Source organism: Triticum urartu, chromosome 6A (assembly GCF_056163025.1).
Source record: "Triticum urartu cultivar PI428250 chromosome 6A, HENAU_Tu73, whole genome shotgun sequence".
Taxonomy (NCBI): Eukaryota; Viridiplantae; Streptophyta; class Magnoliopsida; order Poales; family Poaceae; genus Triticum; species Triticum urartu.
Window position 1 is genome coordinate 119,514,255 of NC_141878.1, and position 20,138 is coordinate 119,534,392.

The 20,138-nt window shown below is 44.5% G+C and overlaps 1 pseudogene; it reads left to right on the forward strand.

Annotated features, from left to right (window-relative positions):
* The first annotated feature begins 18,926 nt into the window (after window positions 1-18,926).
* Window positions 18,927-19,622, forward strand: LOC125516643 (BURP domain-containing protein 4 pseudogene; annotated as a pseudogene).
* Window positions 19,623-20,138: the final 516 nt, after the last annotated feature.

Here is a 20,138-nt window from a genome sequence, read left to right on the forward strand (position 1 = left end):
CTAGTCCTAATAGGACTAGGGGAGGGGGAAGAGGCGCAGCCACCTTGGGCTGCCCCTTTCTCCTTTCCACTAAGGCCCATGAAGGCCCATATGGCTCCCGGGGGGTTCCGGTAACCCTTCCGGTAACCCGGTAAAATCCCGATTTCACCCGGAACACTTCCGATGTCAAACATAGGCTTCCAATATATCAATCTTTACGTCTCGACCATTTCGAGACTCCTCGTCATGTCCGTGATCACATCCGGGACTCCGAACAACCTTCGGTACATCAAAATGCATAAACTCATAATATAACTGTCATCGTAACCTTAAGCGTGCGGACCCTACGGGTTCGAGAACAATGTAGACATGACCGAGACACGTCTCCGGTCAATAACCAATAGCGGGACCTGGATGCCCATATTGGCTCCTACATATTCTACGAAGATCTTTATCGGTCAGACCGCATAACAACATACGTTGTTCCCTTTGTCATCGGTATGTTACTTGCCCGAGATTCGATCGTCAGTATCCAATACCTAGTTCAATCTCGTTACCGGCAAGTCTCTTTACTCGTTCTGTAATACATCATCTCACAACTAACATATTAGTTGCAATGCTTGCAAGGCTTATGTGATGTGTATTACCGAGAGGGCCCAGAGATACCTCTTCGATAATCGGAGTGACAAATCCTAATCTCGAAATACGCCAACCCAACATCTACCTTTGGAGACACCTGTAATGCTCCTTTATAATCACTCAGTTACGTTGTGACGTTTGGTAGCACCCAAAGTGTTCCTCAGGCAAACGGGAGTTGCATAATCTCATAGTCATAGGAACATGTATAAGTCATGAAGAAAGCAGTAGCAACATACTAAACGATCGTGTGCTAAGCTAATGGAATGGGTCATGTCAATCAGATCATTCAACTAATGATGTGACCTCTTTAATCAAATAACAACTCATTGTTCATGGTTAGGAAACATAACCATCTTTGATTAACGAGCTAGTCAAGTAGAGGCATACTAGTGACACTTTGTTTGTCTATGTATTCACACATGTATTATGTTTCCGGTTAATACAATTCTAGCATGAATAATAAACATTTATCATGATTATAAGGAAATAAATAATAACTTTATTATTGCCTCTAGGGCATATTTTCTTCATACATGTCATCACAATAATCATCATAGATAGGAGGGATGCTTTCATCATAATAAATTTGCTCATCAAAACTTGGGGGACAAAAAATATCATCTTCATCAAACATAGCATCCCCAAGCTTGTGGCTTTGCATATCATTAGCATCATGCATATTCAAAGAATTCATACTAACAACATTGCAATCATTCTCATCATCCAAAATTTTTTAATGCATTCTTCTTCTAACACTTTGGCACAATTATCGGGATCCTTATTTTCACGACAGATATTAAAAAGATGAAGCATATGAGGCAACCTCAATTCCATTTTTTGTTAGTTTTCTTTTATAGACTAAACTAGTGATGAAACAAGAAAGAAAAAGATTTGATTGCAAGATCTAAAGATATACCTTCCAGCGCTAACCTCCCCGGCAACAGCGCCAGAAAAGAGCTTCACGTCTACTACGGAACCTTATTCTTGTAGACGTTGTTGGGCCTCCAAGTGCAGAGGTTTGTAGGACAGTAGCAAATTTTTCTCAAGTGGATGACCTAAGATTTATCAATCCATGGTAGGCGTAGGATGAAGATGGTCTCTCTCAAACAACCCTGCAACCAAATAACAAAGAGTCTCTTGTGTCCCCAACACACCCAATACAATGGTAAATTGTATAGGTGCACTAGTTCGGCGAAGAGATGGTGATACAAGTGCAATATGGATGGTAGATATAGGTTTTTATAATCTGAAAATATAAAAACAGCAAGGTAACTAATGATAAAAGTGAGCGAAAACGGTATTTCAATGCCTTGAAACAAGGCCTAGGGTTCATACTTTCACTAGTGCAAGTTCTCTCAACAATAATAACATAATTAGATCATATAACAATCCCTCAACATGCAACAAAGAGTCACTCCAAAGTCACTAATAACGGAGAACAAACGAAGAGATTATTGTAGGGTACGAAACCACCTCAAAGTTATTCTTTCCGATCAATCCGTTGGGCTATTCCTATAAGTGTCACAAACAACCCTAGAGTTCGTAGTAAAATAACACCTTAAGACACAAATCAACCAAAACCCTAATGTAACCTAGATACTCCAATGTCACCTCAAGTATCCGTGGGTTTGATTATATGACATGCATCACACAATCTCAGATTCATCTATTCAAACCAACACAAAGAACTTCAAAGAGTGCCCCAAAGTTTCTACCGGAGAGTTAAGACAAAAACGTGTGCCAACCCCTCTACATAAGTTCACAAGGTCACAGAACTCGCAAGTTGGTCACCAAAACATACATCAAGTGGATCACGTGAATATCCCATTGTCACCACAGATAAGCACATGCAAGACATACATCAAGTATTCTCAAATCCTTAAAGACTCAATACGATAAGATAACTTCAAAGGGAAAACTCAATTCATCAGAAGGAGATAGAGGGGGAGAAACATCATAAGATCCAACTATAAAAGCAAAGCTCGCGGTACATCAAGATCGTGCCATATCAAGAACACGAGAGAGAGAGAGAGAGAGATCAAACACATAGCTACTGGTACATACCCTCAGCCCCGAGGGTGAAGTACTCCCTCCTCGTCATGGAGAGCGCCGGGATGATGAAGATGGCCATCAGTGATGGATCCCCCCTCCGGCAGGGTGTCAGAACAAGGTCCTGATTGGTTTTTGGTGGCTACGGAGGCTTGCGGCGACGGAACTCCCGATCTAGGTTTCTTTTCGGGGGTTTTTTATTTATAGAAATTTTTAGCATCGGTCTTACGTCAGGGGGTCTCCGAGTCTTCCACGAGATAGGGGGCGAGCCCAGGGGGTAGGGCGCACCTTCCACCCTCGTGGATGGCTTGGGACTCTTCTGGCCCAACTCTTTTACTTCGGGGGCTTCTTTTGGTCCATAAAAAATCATCAAAATTTGGCACATCAATTGGACTCCGTTTGGTATTCCTTTTCTGTTAAACTCAAAAACAAGAAAAAAACAGAAACTGCATTGGGCTCTAAGTTAATATGTTAGTCCCAAAAATCATATAAAATAGCGCATCTTTACCTAATATTAATGGCAGGAGCATTTCTCCACTTTTCTCGTCATATAGCTGTTTCGTACGTCCTCTGTTTTTTGAAAAAAGTCAGAAAAAAATACGTGCAAAAGAGTGACCCGAACTCAAAAACAAGAAAAAAAAACAGAAACTGCACTGGGCTCTAGGTTAATAGATGTTAATAGGTTAGTCCCAAAAATTATATAAAATAGCGCATCTTTACCTAATATTAATGGCAGGAGCGTTTCTCCACTTTTCTCGTCATATAGCTGTTTCGTACGTCCTCTGTTTTTTGAAAAAAGTCGAAAAAAAATATGTGCAAAAGAGTGACCCGAACAATGGTCTCCTAGAAAGAGTCATGCGTGCACAACCATCAAGGCAAGCTAATGCCTTTGGTGGAGAAGCAGAACTTCACCATTTATTAAGGCCCGCGGTAGCTCGCCTCACTGCAGGGCCTCGCTGCAGGCAGCAGTTTTGTGGGCCGGCCCATTCAAAATGATAACGTCCCATATATTTTTATTCTTTTGTTTGTACTTTCTATTTCTATTTTTTTTCTACTTAGGTTTTTAAAGTATTCATCGCACTTTAAAAAAAATAAATCATGTATTTTTAAAAAATAAACATGTATAAAAAATATTTTTAATGTATAAGAAAAATGTACAGTGTGTATGAAAAAATAGTAATTAAAACATGTATTTGAAGAAAATGTTAATCATCTACCTAAATAATGTTAAACGTATATAAAAATGTTTCAGATGTATATGAAAATTGTATAATATGTATGAAAAGAAGGGACATCAAAATATATATTTCATGAAATTTTAACCATGTATTTTTTTAAATAATAACCTGTGTAATCAATATTTCATATGTACACAAATGTACAATATGTAGAAAAAACTAGACATCAAAATGTATATATGAAAAGATGTTAATCATATATTATAAAAATGTTAAACATGTATAAAAGTATGTACAATGTGTATTACAAAATGTAGACATGTGTTGAAAAAAAGTAGACATCAAACATTTATTAAAAAAATGTAATTATTTATTTGAAAAATGTTAAACATGTATAAAGAAATGTTTCTGATATATACAAACAAATGTATATTGTGTAAGAAAAAACATAGACAGTAAAACCTATATTAAAATAATGTTCACCATGTATTTAAAAAAGGTTAAACGTATGCAATAAAAATGTCCCTTTTGTATAAGAAAAATGTACATTATGCGTGAAAAAATGTACTAGCAGCGCAGGTACCCGCGCTACTAGTATCGCGCTACAGCTAATAGTTAGTAGTAGCATGGGTTAAACCCGTGCTACTACTAACTTTGTTAGTAGTAGCGTGTGCTACTGCTATTTCGTACCTGCGCTACTACTAACGTAGTAGCGTGTCCATACTACCAACGCTACTAGTATCCTAAATACTAGTAGCGAGCAATTTTTTCGCACACTACTACTAATTTATTAGAGGCCTAAACAGTCTCACATTAAAGGCCCCTGTAGTATGCCATCTTTCTTGAACATGACCTTCTCGTTAGCGTTTTCAAGTCAGCATGTGTCACCTATACACAGAAAATAAAAGATCAGGAAATCTAAGCACCCATAATTAAAACTTCAGTGTAAATATTTCTAAGATAGGTTATACATGCCACACAGGTGACATAAACTATCTAGTTAAATTAATTAGGGAGCAAGTACTCTAGAAATACTATGATTCCAGCCTCTACGTCATATCATGTTTGGTCCTGTTGGGAGTAGGCGCAACTCTGCCACCTCTACAGAAAATCAATAATACTATCCTTAGATATGATGATACTCGATTATAAATAAGAAATAAGGAGACATGAGAGGCCAGTTGATCGAGTTGCAAATACACACGAGCGTGAAAGATGGAATACAAATTTGCCTGTTTTTAATAAGGATGCAGTTTATTATTGTACCTTGACTCTATGTGGAAATTAATAGCTAGTTGAGCAGAATATTTTTCATGACTTCAGTACTATTAAAAATCAAGGTATCTTATTTACAGAGCAATGATGTTTACCTTCATCATGTGCTTTCTCAACCTCTCGCTCCCCACCTTTCCCCGCGTCGCCCACCTCCTAGGGCGACTCAGGTGGCGGCGAGATCTACTCCGCCAGGTCCCTGTGGTACCTCCTCTTCCCCTTGCTGCTGCCCTATGGACTCGGCTGGGCTAAGCCCATGCAGATTTGGTGGCGGCGGGGCCCCTGGCACCCTGGTGTAGCCTGTTCTTAGGCGGGAGGCTCGAGTGATGGGTGGACGGCGCGGCGCTCCTCCGCCCGCGTCGCTAGGCCCGGTGGTGGTGGGAGGACGACGGTGGTCACGACTATGCGCCCATGTCACCGCAACCCTCTTTGGGATCCTACCCAGATCAATGGAGGAGGCGTGGTGGCCGTGGTGCGGGCGCATGCGCGCAGATGGCGTCCAATTTGGCAACAGGATCAACCATGATAGTGGTGGCGGCTACCTCCGGTGGTCGGGTGTCCTTCACATTGACCTTGTTCGGTGGGCGGCGTGGCGGCACTTCCGGTCAGATCTGATCTGGCCAGTGCAGCCGGCGGTGGTGGCCATCTCCTCCATCAGAGGTGGTCGGCCTAAGGCTGGATGGTCAGATCTCGAGAACCGTCATCTAGTTCCGGCTGCGAGTCGGGATGACATAGTTGCCGATGAAAACCAAGCCGATGGCAGGCGATGGCGGCGTTATGCGCCGTTACCTTGATGAAGGCATCGTCGTGCAACGACTGTCGACCCACTCGTGCCACTCCAGGGGAAACCCTAGGATCTGGTGTTCTAGATCGGACGATGGCAGTACTGTGATGTCGATGCTCTCTTGGGAGCATCATTTGTGGAGCAGCGCTGGAAGACAGAGGCAGGAGGTGGAGCGGCTTCGTCTTGCACGTAACTTTGGTGGAGATGTCAAGTCATGCCTGGCCGACAGGTGCTACGCTGTGTCATGCCTGGTCGACAAGTGCTACACACGACAGGTCTTCCAGAATCTTTGCGTCTGGAAGGACGAGCGCGAGGCGGTGGTGCCGTTGGGTGCCATGGTGGCGTCGACGGATGGACGGACTGACAAGGATGATGCAGATCTCTCTCCTGAAGATGGGTCAGCGGTTCGATGATGATGGCGGCGTCTAAAACATGTGCATGTGTGGTGTACACTTTAGGTCAGCTGCACCAATTGTTCGTTCCAATACGTTATGTGGATGGATCGGCGGCGACACCGGTTGAGATACGGGGAGAGAGAGCACTTCACATAATCGAGTTTTGTAGGTGTGAGTGATGGCTTCAGGTAGTTTGATGTATGTTCTTATTAGACCTCGGTGAAATAATAAATAAAGATGGCTGCATGCACCGCTTGATGCAGAGGCCGGAGGTGTAAACCTCCTTTTCCAAAAATGTGCTTTCTCAAGGCAAGCAATCCAACTTTAGAATATGCCGCAAACACAATCGCCCAATCTTAGAAAATTCACCGGACAGTAAGAAGACTGAACTGGATGGACTCGTTGATCGGACGGAAGCAGAGCAAACATGCCTAGAACAGTCCTCTTCAACACATCCACAATGTCAGGGTGGACATCTCTCGGGACTACACTATCAAGTTTCAAAGTGAAGATTGTGACCAATACCAGTACATCGACTTGACATAATTTAAGATGCTAATCCTATTCTAGATAAATTTTCAGTGGAAGCTCATAAGAATCAAATTTTTGTCAGTGGAATTTAGATAACTTCCTCACACTTGTCTGGAGACACCTAAATCTACACGTAAACATTTCTCTGTTGCTTATCATTCATCTTCCATCTACACGTTGCAAATTTATGTTGAGGAGGTTCACACCAAATTAGTATATCCCATAATAATTAATTTTTATTGCTCAAAAAAGGCTTGGAGTTTTTTTTCGCTAGCACGGATGAGCATCGGCTAATGGTTCATGTGAATCAGGCTAATGTACCTTGACAGCCGAAAGAACAACTGCACAGTTTACATGTTGAAGACAGGGTGTAACTTGTCCCACTATATTTTCTGCGTCCCCTGCATCTGCTGCTTTGTATCTTGACAGAGAATCAAGAAGGAAATTTTGTCCCCACCTGAAAATTCATCAAAAATGATAAGAAGTTGTGGCTACTGGATCTATGGGTTTTGTGCGGGAGCAGGCCCAGTCAACCACAATGCACCAATTTTTCCACCGGAGTAGCCAGCCTGAGGACAGCTAGCCCACTTAGCAATTGAAGCGGGGTGAGGCAGCGATCAGACCGCTACAAATGGTCACGACATGAGACCCGATGGCCAAAACTACTAATGGTGTGAGAGGGTCGGGAATTGGTTCAGTTTTACTGTCCTTAATTATCTGATGGAATTGAGAATTTGGAATTCCTAGAAAGCATGCAAGCTTTGTATGACACAACGTAGGTGAGAAATGTTCAGGCCTGCACTGCTCAATAATATAACTGCTCAGCAAAATTCTACAACTCAGATAAATATTGAACGCAGGCACACAGTATCAAAAAGATATTCCTTTTTCATATATTTTCCTTCCATTGCGTTGTGGATCCTAGCATTCTGAATGTTTGACAAAAAACTACAACTTTAAGGTTATCCGTCTCACAAAACTACCACTTTTTAGAAAGTGACCGAAAGCTACCAATTTTTTTAAAAAAATTTGTGACTAAAAACTATCATTTTTGAATAATGGTCGGTTTAGACGATTTAAACGTGTTTATGACAGGCGGGGCCCATCTTTCAGGGTTGACGCGGTAGGAAAGTCAACTTTGTTATTCCAAACCGTTAAGTTGACCATTATGACTAGTGGACCCCACATGTTAGTATCAAGCATGTTCTTCCTCCTTCCCCTCTCTTTCTTTGGCATTTCAACAAACACATTGTATACACGACCCTTGGCTGCTCTTCGTGGTATCAACCCTTGGCTTGGTTGCCCGTTGCATGACGGCATGACTGCACCTTGCCTCTGCGCACACCAGCCTTGGTAGCACGCACTTTGATTTGTGCAGCCGCATTCACCACGACACCAGCCGCGTGGACATCCAAGCCTGCCACAGCTCCGGCCATGCATCATTGGCGGCGGTACAACGCTCGTGACCATGCGGCGCGAGCACGACCTCGCCCTGTAGGGCGACGCGATGGCGCAAGACTCCAGTCGATGCTGGGTCACGCAGTCTTGACCTCCCTACATAAGTACGAGGTGGCTGCGGTCCCGGTGTATCCCTCGGCCATAGTCCCGGGGCTGCGAGGCCCAGCGCGCTGATGGTGCAGTTCCCACCGCCCGACTACCGTGGTGGCGACCCTCGACCGTCACTCCTTACTCCGGCCGACTGGCGCACGGATGGTGTGGTTCCCATCGCCCAACTACGGTGGTGGCGACCCTTGACGGATGCTCCTTCCACTGATACAGCAAGCTGCTATACAAACGGTTTTTAACTCCTTTCCGCGACGGCATTTTAATTCATTGCCTTGTCTGTGTGTGCGATAGGGGGTCCTCTCCATATGATTCAGAAACCGTCGGGGATAGGACCTCCGATCAGGGACGGATACAGGGGGCGAGGGGGATGGTCGGATGGGGCGTCCCGATCGCGTCGTCCCTTGTCAGCGATCACTTATTCGCTAAATTTGATCATAGATCGCTTCCCCCCTAATCCTCTAGCCTCTGTTATTAACGTAAAGCCTGAATCCATGTACAACCCATTTTGCAGGCTACAAGCACAAAATCCACGTAAGAAGAATGGGTGGCGTTGCAGGCGCCGGTTACTACTGTTTTCCTGCAAACCGGCGCCCGCAACAGGGTTAGTTGGGCTCGACCCATTCTACTTTTTTTGTTCTGCTTTTAAACGTCAAAAAAGGAGCGTGCAGCAAGGTCCAAACTCGCGATGAGTGCATTGCGAGGGAAGTGGTAGAACCAGTACACCAGCTCGCACGCTGTTCTAAATGTTGTTCGTTTTCTTCCTTTTATCCTTTCTCAACTAATTTGTTTGGTTTTCCTTTTTTTGATTTTTTCTTTTGGCATTTTCTCTTCTTGCTTTTTCGTCTTTATTTTTCTTTTGCTTTTTAAATTTCATGACTTTTTTAAAACCAATTGACTTTTCTTTTAAATCGGTGAATTTTTCCAAATTCGATGAACTATTTTCAAAATCTATGAACTTTTTTAGATGAATTCGATGAAGTCTTTTTCAATTTTGATGAACTCCTTTCAGATTTGATGAACTTTTTTCACAATCAATGAACTTTGTTTTCCAAATCCAATGAACCTTTTTCAAAATGGATGAACTTTTTTCAAAATTGATGAACTTTTTTTTCAAATCAGTGAACTTTTTTTTTCAAAAATTCGATGAACTTTTTATCAAACAAATGAACTTCTTCGAATTCGATGAACTTTTTTGAACGTGATGAACTTCTTTCAAAATCGATGAACTTTTTTGAATTTTTCATTAAATTTGATGAACTTATTTCAAAATCCATGAAGTTGTTTTCCAATTTATGTTTCCTTTTTTCAGATAATTTATATTGGGTATATGTAATGTTTCACTAAATCAAAACATTAAATAGTATTGTTTTCTTGTTGTAGACAACAAAGTTGCTTCGGTGCACTGGTTTGTGTGGTTGGCTCACAACATTGCGATCCCAGGTTCGAATCCCAATGGGCGCCTGCAACGCCGTATAGGAGCTCCTAGAAGAATGCTAAGCAGGCCATCACGGTCCAATAAAGAAACCAGGATATCCTGGAAGACGAAAATGCCTGTTTGTTGTAGCCCAGTATGCACGCACATATGGCTACCAATCTATTCGTTCCCAAGCCGTCATGACCGTTGGCCTGCTACGATCGAAGCCGCCGCTACTGGCTGCTAGGACCATTCCATCGTGCGGTCACGACCATCGAGAAGGGGAGAAAGGAAGGGGATGCCGGCACAGGCAGGCGGCGATCTACCGACCATGGACACGTTGCCGGCAGGTGGGACACATGGATGAGCGGCAACAATACGGGGGAAAAGGTAGCTTATTTTCGCCGGCTGCTACAAATCAACTCGATGCTTTTTATAGAAAATCATCCGCCTAGCTAGCCGTCTGATCTTGTGCATGTGACCGTTCGATCTCGTCAAAACAACTCGCGTCTTCTCTTCTTTAATCACTTTCAGTTCAACACCCCTGCGTCTCTCTGCAGACCATGATGTCCTCGGCTCCGGAAAGGAAGCCTTGCTGCTGCTGCATGTGTGCTCACAGAGACGCGAGCCGGAGCACCACCGTAAACTTCGGCGGCCGCACACTGATGTGTTGTGTTGCAACACCACTAAAGATCGAGCAGCTCCCATGGAAGCACCGACGGCGCTCCATTGCAGCGGCGGCGAAGTTTCAATGCCCCCGCGGTGCTTCGTTGCAACTCTGGCGGCACTACAATGCAACTCCGGCATCGCTTCATTGCAACCATGGGCTATCCTGGAAGACGAAAAGGCATGTTTGTTGCAGCCCACTATGTACGCAATATGGCTACTAATCTCTTCGTTTCCAAGCCGTCACGACTGCTGGCCTGCTACGGTCGAAACCGCTACTGCTGGCTGCTAGGACCTTTCCATCGCGCGGTCAGGACCATTGAGAAGTGGAGAAAGGAAGGGGATGCCAGCACAGGCAGGCGGCGATCTACCGACCATGGACACGTTGCCGGCAGGTGGGACACATGGATGAGCGGCAACAATACGGGGGAAAGGGTAGCTTATTTTTGACGGCTGCTACAAATCAACTCGATGCTTTTTCTAGAAAATCATCCGCCTAGCTAGACGTCTGATCTTGTGCAGGTGGCCATTCGATCTCGTCAAAACAACTCGCGTCTTCTCTTCTCTAATCACGTTCAGTTCAACACCCCTGCGTCTCTCTGCAGACCACGATGTCCTCGACTGCGGAAAGGAAGCCTTGCTGCTGCTGCATGTGTGCTCACAGAGACGCGAGCCGGAGCACCACCGTAAACTTCGGCGGCCTCACACTGACGTGTTGTGTTGCAACACCACTAAAGATCGAGTAGCTCCCATGGAAGCACCGACGGCGCTCCATTGCAACGGCGGCGAAGTTTCAATGCCCCCGCGATGCTTCGTTGCAACTCTGGCGGCGCTACAATGCAACTCCGGCATCGCTTCATTGCAACCACGTGCTATCCTGGAAGACGAAAAGGCATGTGTGTTGCAGCCCACTATGCACGCACATATGGCTACTAATCTCTCCGTTTCCAAGCCGCCACGACTGTTGGCCTGCTACGATCGAAACCGCTACTGCTGGCTGCTAGGACCTTTCCATCGCGCGGTCGCGACCATCGAGAAGTGGAGAAAGGAAGGGGATGCCGGCGATCTATCGACCACGGATACGTTGCCGGCAGGCGGGACGCACGGATGAGAGACAACAATACGGATGAAAAGATAGTTTATTTTCGGCAGCTGCTACAAATCAGTCGAATGCTTTTCTAGAAAATCATCCGCCTAGCTAGCCGTCTGATCTTGTGCAGGTGGTCGTTCGATCTCATAAAAATAGCTCACGTCTTCTCTTCTCTAATCACGTTCAGTTCGACACCCCTGCATCTCTCTAGAGACTGTGATGTCCTCGGCTGCGGCAAGGAAGCCTTGCTGCTGCATGTGTGCTCATCGAGACGTGAGCCGGAGCACCACCCTAAACTCCGGCGGCCGCACGCTGACATGCTATGTTGCAACGCCACTAAAGATTGAGCAGCTCCCATGGTAGCACCGACGGTGCTCCATTTCAACGGCGGCGACGTTTCAACATCCCCGCGGTGCTTTGTTGCAACTCTGGCGGCGCTACAATGCAACTTCGGCAGCGCTTCATTGCAATCACGCGCACTTCTGGAAGACGAAAAGGCATGTTTATTGAAGCCCACTATGCACACACATATCGCTACTAATCTCTTTGTTTCCAAGGCGCCACGACTGCTAGCCTGCTACGATCGAAACCGCCGTTGCTGGCTGCTAGGATCTTTCCATCGCGCGGACATGGCCATCGAGAAGTGGAGAAAGGAAGGGGATGCCGACATTGGCAGGCGGCGATCTGCCGACCACGGACACGTTGCCGGTAGGCGGGACACAGGGATGAGCGGCAATAATGCGGGGGAAAAGGTAGTTTATTTTCGGCAGCTACGACAAATCAGTCGGATGCTTTTCTAGAAAATCATCCACCTAGCTAGCCGTCTGATCTAGTGCAGGTGGCCATTCGATCTCGTCAAAACTGCCCGCGTCTTCTCTTCTCTAAACATGTTCAGTACGACACCCCCGCGTCTCTCTGGAGACCGCGATGTCCTTAGCTGCAGCAAGGAAACCTTGCTGTTGCATGTGTGCTCACCGAGACGCGAGCCAGAGCACGACCCTAAACTCGGGCGGCCGCATGCCGATGTGTTGTGTTTCAACACCACTAAAGATCGAGCAGCTCCCATGGCAGCACCAACAGCGCTCCATTGCAGTGGCGATGAAGTTTCAATGCCCCCGCAGTGCTTCGTTGCAACTCCAGCGGCGCTACAATGCAACTCCGGCAACGCTTCATTGCAACCACGCGCACTTCTGGAAGACGAAAAGACATGTTTGTTGCATCCCATTATGCACGCACATATCGCTACTAATATCTTCATCTCCAAGCTGCCAGGACTACTGGCCTGCTATGATCAAAACCGCCGCTACTGGCTACTAGGATCTGTCCATCGCGCGGTCGCGGCCATCGAGAAGTGGAGAAAGGAAGGGGATGCCGGCACAGATAGGCGGCGGTATACCAACCACAGACACGTTGCCAGTAGGCAGGATGCACTGATGAGAGGCAACAATGCGTGGGAAAAGGTAGTTTATTTTATTTTCGGCGGCTACTACAAATCAGCCAGATGCTTTTCTAGAAAATCATCCGCCTAGCTAGCCGTCTGATCTTGTGCAGATGGCTGTTCGATCTCGTCAAAATAGCTCGCGTCTTCTCTTCTCTAATCACATTCAATTCGACACCCCCGCGTCTCTGGAGACCGCGATGTCCTCGGCTGCGGCAAGGAAGCCTTGCTGCTGCATGTGTGCTCACCGAGACACGAGCCGGAGCACCACCCTAAACTCCGGCGACTGCACGCCGATGTGCTATGTTGCAACACCACTAAAGATCGAGTAGCTCCCATGGCAACACCGACGGTGCTCCATTGCAGCAGCGGTGAAGTTTCAACGCCCCCGCGGTGCTTCGTTGCATCTCTGGTGGCACTACAATGCAACTCCGGCAGTGCTTCATTGAACCACGCACACTTCACTTTAACTCCGACAGCAACGCCGATGCTTCATCGCAACTCCAGCAAGCCGCCCCCCGCTTCACCAGCTTCTGCAGCCCCACGACCAGCCTTCAGCACCGCACCCTTGCAGCACCAGCGGGAGCGCTGATGTCTTGATGCAGCACCAATGGAGCTCCGGCGACCCGATACAACACTAACAAAGCTCAACACCTCACTGCCACTCCCCTGTTAGAGGTCACCTTGCAGCGAGTAGCTGCAAAGACGTTGACACGGCCAGTCGTGCAACTCCCCTTGCCGACTTGCATTGCAGCAAGCGTCACCAGCGGCGGCGAGGACGATGGATGCAGCAACCCGCGTGGTCCCTCTAGTGTTGCAGCAATAGTGCTACTGCCGGAGTAGGCTCTTCAACAACCGGAGTGGTGGCAACAAATCTTTGCAGCGACTAGGTCAGCTCGGGCATCTGCGGTGTACTCCTGGCTGTCGAATGTGGCAATTTGATTTGGAGTGAAGTTCTCGACACGGCCTAGATCGTCGGTTGGATCGGAATGCAGCACAATGCTGCCAAAGGCGAAAAGCTGGCCAGGGACGAAGAAGTCACCACGGCCAATACTGCTATGATCTACACAAGAGCCGTCTACCAAACAGTGAGCTCTCAATGAAAGCACCAATGTCGTTGTCAAGACCGACATACCTTGGGTACGGGGCCCAAGTTATATGATCGGATCGATGGGTAACAAGAAACAGGAGACACGAAGCTTTTACCCAGGTTCGGGCCCTCTTAAGGAGGTAAAACCCTACGTCCTACTCTTTCTTATATTACGAGTGTATCAAAGTACATAATTGAACTACCTTGAGATCGTAAGTTATGGTCTAAATCGTATGGGTAATGGCAGTGGTGATGAATGTATGATCGCATCTGCGGACTAAACCCTCTGGCTTATATAAGTACCAGGGTATCTACGGTTACACATGGTCGGTTGCCATTCGAGGGGTTACATGTCAAATCTAATAGCTACACTTGGAGTACACACCAAGTCCTCGGTGAAGCCCGATATGCTCACACCACAAATTAGAGGCCTCTAGGATCCTTCCTCATTAACGAGCTGTCAGTTCGGTCCATGGACTAGGCCAGCTAGGCCGGGACCCCCTAGTCCAGTACACCGTCACCCACTAATGATGCTAGACACACTACCAGGACGGGGGCTAGGCGAGGAGAATTTTATTCCATCTTCAGGGAGTTACCATTGTCCCACCTTCCTGTGCATGACACAAACGCTAACAAAACTCGAAGAAACATCTAAAAAATCATAGTGACTATTTAATACTAGGACCTAAATTCGAATTTTCGTGAGTTACAATGGCGAGTACTAGTAGTGTATATCAATTTCTCATAAAAATATATCAGAAATAAATGCTACATCAATGCCTCGAATTTACACACTATCATATTATTACCCCCTCGATTCAAAATATATTGTTCTTCTTTATGGTAGGCATACAAATATTAATTACATTAATGTGCTTCAATTGTCACAATGATCTATCACACCTCCATATATATTGCTTTCCTTCATTTTGATATACTCAACTAATATACTACATTAGTGCCTTTTAATACCCATTCAAATATAATAGCAGAGCACAGGGAAGAAATCTGTTTATTTATGGTAGTCAATTAAAGTGCGTGATTTGGGGGAAATATATTATGGCAGGTAATAAATGGCAGAATTTATTACAAACTAGGGAAATTGGGTTATGTTTACCTACCACTTCTTTATGTTCCACTACTAAAGAAATGGTTGAGTGGTATAAATAGGCACCTAGGCCCTTCTATCTTCCTCGCCCAACGAAATTCAGTTCATAGTGATCTAGCCATGGCGATCAAGCATATAGCAGTAACCTTTTTCTTCATCCTCCCGGCCTTTGCTGAGTGTAGTGACGGGGGTGAACCTCCATCTTCTCGTAAGTACTAGTTCTAGCTTTACCAAGTCGAGGGTGTGTCAAGTCTAAATCACCTCATATAGTTTGTTATTTCCTCCAGCAAAAGACACTTTTGGTGAAAGTGTGTATGCGGTACATTGGGACCCCCCTTCAAGTAAGTACTTGTGCTACCTTACCACGTTAAGAATGTGTTAATTCTGAATAAACTCATAGTTTGTCATTTCCTACAGAAGGAGAAGGTTTTGGGGCTAGTGCTTATAAGGTGGATTGGAACCCAGAAGATGCACCTTCTAGTAAGTACTTCTACTACATTACCAAGTCGAGAATGTGTTAGTCCCAAATGAACCCATGGTTTGCTATTTCCTATAGAAGACAAGGGTTTTGGGGGCAAGTGCTTATAAGGTGGATTGGAAACCAGAAGATGCACCTTCTGGTAAGTACTTGTGCTGCCATACCACATCAACTATGTGTTAGTCATGAAAGAACTCATCATTTGTTAATTCCTCCAGAAGAAAAAGGTTTTGGGGCAAGTGCTTATAAGGTGGATTGGAAACCAGAAGATGCATCTTCCAGTAAGTACTTGTGCTACCTTACCAAGGAGAGAATGTGTTAGTCCTGAATGAACTCATGACTTGTTATTTCCTGTAGAAGAAAAGGTTTTGGGGCAAGTGCTTATAAGGTGGATTGGAAATCAAAAGATGCACCTTCTGGTAAGTACTTGTGCTACCTTGCCACTTCGATAATGTGTTAGTCCGGAATGAACTCATGGTTTTTTATTTCCAGCAGAACAAAAAGGTTTTGGGGCAAGTGCTTATAAGGTGGATTGGAAACCAGAAGATGCATCTTCCAGTAAGTACTGATGTTGCCTTACCAGGTCAATAATGTGTTAGTATTGAATGCACTCATGGTTTGTTATTTCCTATAGAGCAAAATGGTTATGGGGCAAGTGCTTATAAGGTGGATTGGGAAACATAAGATGCACCTTCCAGTAAGTACTTCTGCTACCTTACCATGTAAAGAATGTGTTAGTCCTGAAGGAACTCATGGTTTGTTATTTCCTACAGGAGAAGAAGGTTTTGTGGTAAGTGCTTATAAGGTGGATTGGAAATCAGACGATGCACCTTCCAGTAAGTAGTTGTGCTACCTTACCAAGTCAAGAATGTGTTAGTCCTAAATGAATGTTTACTCGTGGCTTGTTATTTCCAGCAGAAGGAAAAGGTTTGGGGGCAAGTTCTTATAAGGTCGATTAGAAATCAGAAGATGCACCTTTCAGTAAGTACTTGTGCTATCTTGCCAAGTCAAGAATGGGTTAGTCCCGAATGAACTCACGATTTTTTATTTCCCTCAGAATAAAAAGGTTTTGGGGCAAGTGCTTATAAGGTGGATTGGAAACCAGAAGATGCATCTTCCAGAAGTACTTGTGCTACCTTACCATGTCAAGAATGTGTTAGTACTAAATGAACTCATTGTTTGTTATTTCTTGCAGAACAAAAAGGTTTTGGGGCAAGTGCTTATAAGGTGGATTGGAAACCAGAAGATGCATCTTCTAGTAAGTACTTGTGCTACCTTACCACGTCAAGAATGTGTCAGTCATGAATGAACTCATTGTTTGTTATTTCCTGCAGAACAAAAAGGTTTTGGGGCAAGTGCTTATAAGGTGGATTGGAATCCAGAAGGTGCACCTTCCAGTAAGCACTTCTGTTAGCTTACCATGTCAAGAATGTATTAGTCCTGAATGACCTCATGGTTTGTTATTTCCTGCAGGAGAAGAAGGTTTTGGGGCAAGTGCTTATAAGGTGGATTGGAAACCAGAAGATGCACATTCCAATAAGTACTTTTGCTACCTTACCAAGTTGATAATGTGTTAGTCCTAAATGAACATTTACACAAGGCTTGTTATTTCCCGCAGAAGAAAAAGGTTTTGGGGCAAGTGCTTATAAGGTGGATTGGAAATCAGAAGATGCACCTTCCGGTAAGTACTTGTGCTATCTTGCCAAGTTGAGAAATGGATAGTCCCGAATGAACTCACGGTTTGTTATTTCCTGCAGAAGAAAGGTTTTGGTGCAAGTGCTTATAAGGTGGATTGGAAACCAAAAGATGCATCTTCCAGTAAGTACTTGTGCTACCTTAGCATGTCAAGAATGTGTTAGTCCTAAATGAACTCATTGTTTGTTATTTCCTGTAGAACAAAAAGGTTTTGGGGAAAGTGCTTATAAGGTGGATTGGAAACCAGAAGGTGCACGTTCCAGTAAGCACTTCTGCTACCTTACCATGTCAAGAATGTATTAGTCCTGAATGAACTCATGGTTTGTTATTTCCTGCAGGAGAAGAAGGTTTTGGGGCAAGTGCTTATAAGGTGGATTGGAAACCAGAAGATGCACATTCCAGTAAGTACTTCTGCTACCTTAGCAAGTCTATAATGTGTTAGTCCTAAATGAATGTTTACTCAAGGCTTGTTATTTCCTGCAGAAGAAAAAGTTTTTGGGGCAAGTGCTTATAAGGTGGATTGGAAATCAGAAGATGCACCTTCCGGTAAGTACTTGTGCCATCTTGCCATGTCAGAATGGGTTAGTCCCAAATGAACTCACGGTTTGTTATTTCCTGCAGAAGAAAAAGGTTTTGGGGCAAGTGCTTATAAGGTGGATTGGAAACCAGAAGATGCATCTTCTAGTAAGTGCTTGTGCTACCTTAGCATGTCAAGAATGTGTTAGTCCTGAATGAACTTATTGTTTGTTATTTCCTACAAAACAAAAAGTTTTTGGGGCAGGTGCTTATAAGGTGGATTGGAAACCAGAAGGTGCACATTCTAGTAAGCACTTTTGCTACCTTACCATGTTAAGAATGTAGTCCTGAATGAACTCATGGTTTGTTATTTCCTGCAGGAGAAGAAGGTTTTGGGGCAAGTGCTTATAAGGTGGATTGGAAACCAGAAGATGCACGGTCCAGTAAGTACTTCTGCTACCTTACCAAGTCGATAATGTGTTAGTCCTAAATGAATGTTTACTCAAGGCTTGTTATTTCCTACAGAAGAAAAAGGTTTTGGGGCAATTGCTTATAAGGTAGATTGGAAATTAGAAGATGCACCTTCTGGTAAGTACTTGTGCTACCTTGCGAAGTCGAGAATGGGTTAGTCTCGAATGAACTCATGGTTTGTTATTTCTTGTAGAAGAAAAAGGTTTTGGGGCAAGTGCTTATAAAGTTGATTGGAAACTAGAAGATTCAACTTCCAGTAAGTACTTGTGCTACATATCTTATCAGGTGGAGAACATGTTAGTTTTGAAGCAACTCATAGTTTGTGATTTTCTATAGAAAGAAATGATTTTCATGGAAGTACTTATGCGGTACATTGGGATCCAGATCATGCACACTCTTGTAAGTACTTGTGCTACCATATCAAGTTGATTTTTTTAATATGATGTCTTAGTTTCTTTATACCAGTGAAAAAATGTATGCATTTAATCTCCAAAAATATCATTAGTATGTCAATATTTCTCTTAAACTTCTATTTTAATAATAACAATGCAGCTTCCTCCATTCCTGAAGAACTAGAAAAACACGGACATGTAAAGTTTCAAACTGGCATGTTATTCCTGAAGAAGAATCTACACATTGGCACTACACTGCCTGAAGGAACCATGTTTGCACGAGATGGTGCACCAAAGTCTATTCATTTTTCATCTACTCCATTGGAGTCAAAGTACTTGCCAACCATCCTTTCATACTTCAAATTACCTCATGCCTCGATGAAGGCAAAGTAGGTAGCTGACACCCTTCATTCATGTGGGAAACCGGCTGACAAGGAGGAACCTCACATGTGTTTCTCATCCCGCGAAGCAATGGCAAGGTTTGCCACCAGAGAATTGGGAGTCAGCGGCACATGAGCAGCCATTACAAGGATTCATGGGCATGAGAATCCAAGCTCCATGTATGTTGTGGAACATATCACCCAACTCAGCAGTAACGTGGTGCCATGCCACCTTATGGATTTTCTGTATGAGGTTTTTTTATTGCCATCGGCCAAAACAAGTGCAATCTTTGAGGGTGCAACTCAAGGATTTGAAAGATGGCATGGCGAGTGTGACGGCAATAGCCATGTGCCATATGAACACATCTGATTGGGACACACAGTACTTTGAGCTATTAGACAGAGAGCGTGGTGAACCTATTTGCCACTATATGCCTACCGATTACATCATGTTCTATTAGATATATTTAAAGTTGCTGCTAAACTATGTAATGTTGTTATCTGATCAATAAAGCATGCCGAGTGTCCAGACTTTGGTCAAAAATACTTAATCACACCAAGTTTTGAAAGTCTTTGGACTACTACAGACCAACATTTCTTTTATCGCATCTGAAATAACTCTAATTTAATTACCTATGTTATGATGCACTTGAGAATCATTATTTTTGCATCTCGGCCGCTAGGCTGAGCCGTTCCTGCCATATGCCACCAAACCGCTAGTCAAGGAGAGGCAGACCTATGCCTTCTCGGTCGTCCCTGGTGAAGGAGAGATGGATTCACGTCATCCCGACCGCTGTTGGAGGAGATGACTTCAGGAGAAGGGGTCACTGCTAAGTGTTGGCTTGCCACCAGTCCTCCTAACCGTCCTCGCCATCGCCTATACTCCATGGTTCAGCAATACCAGAGAAAAGAGAGACTAAGAGGTGCAGTTGCGAAAGACGGGCTAGAACGGGGTTGAGAGCGAGGTGTTGTAGTTTTATGCTGTTCCGCCGATTTGGAGGAACTGG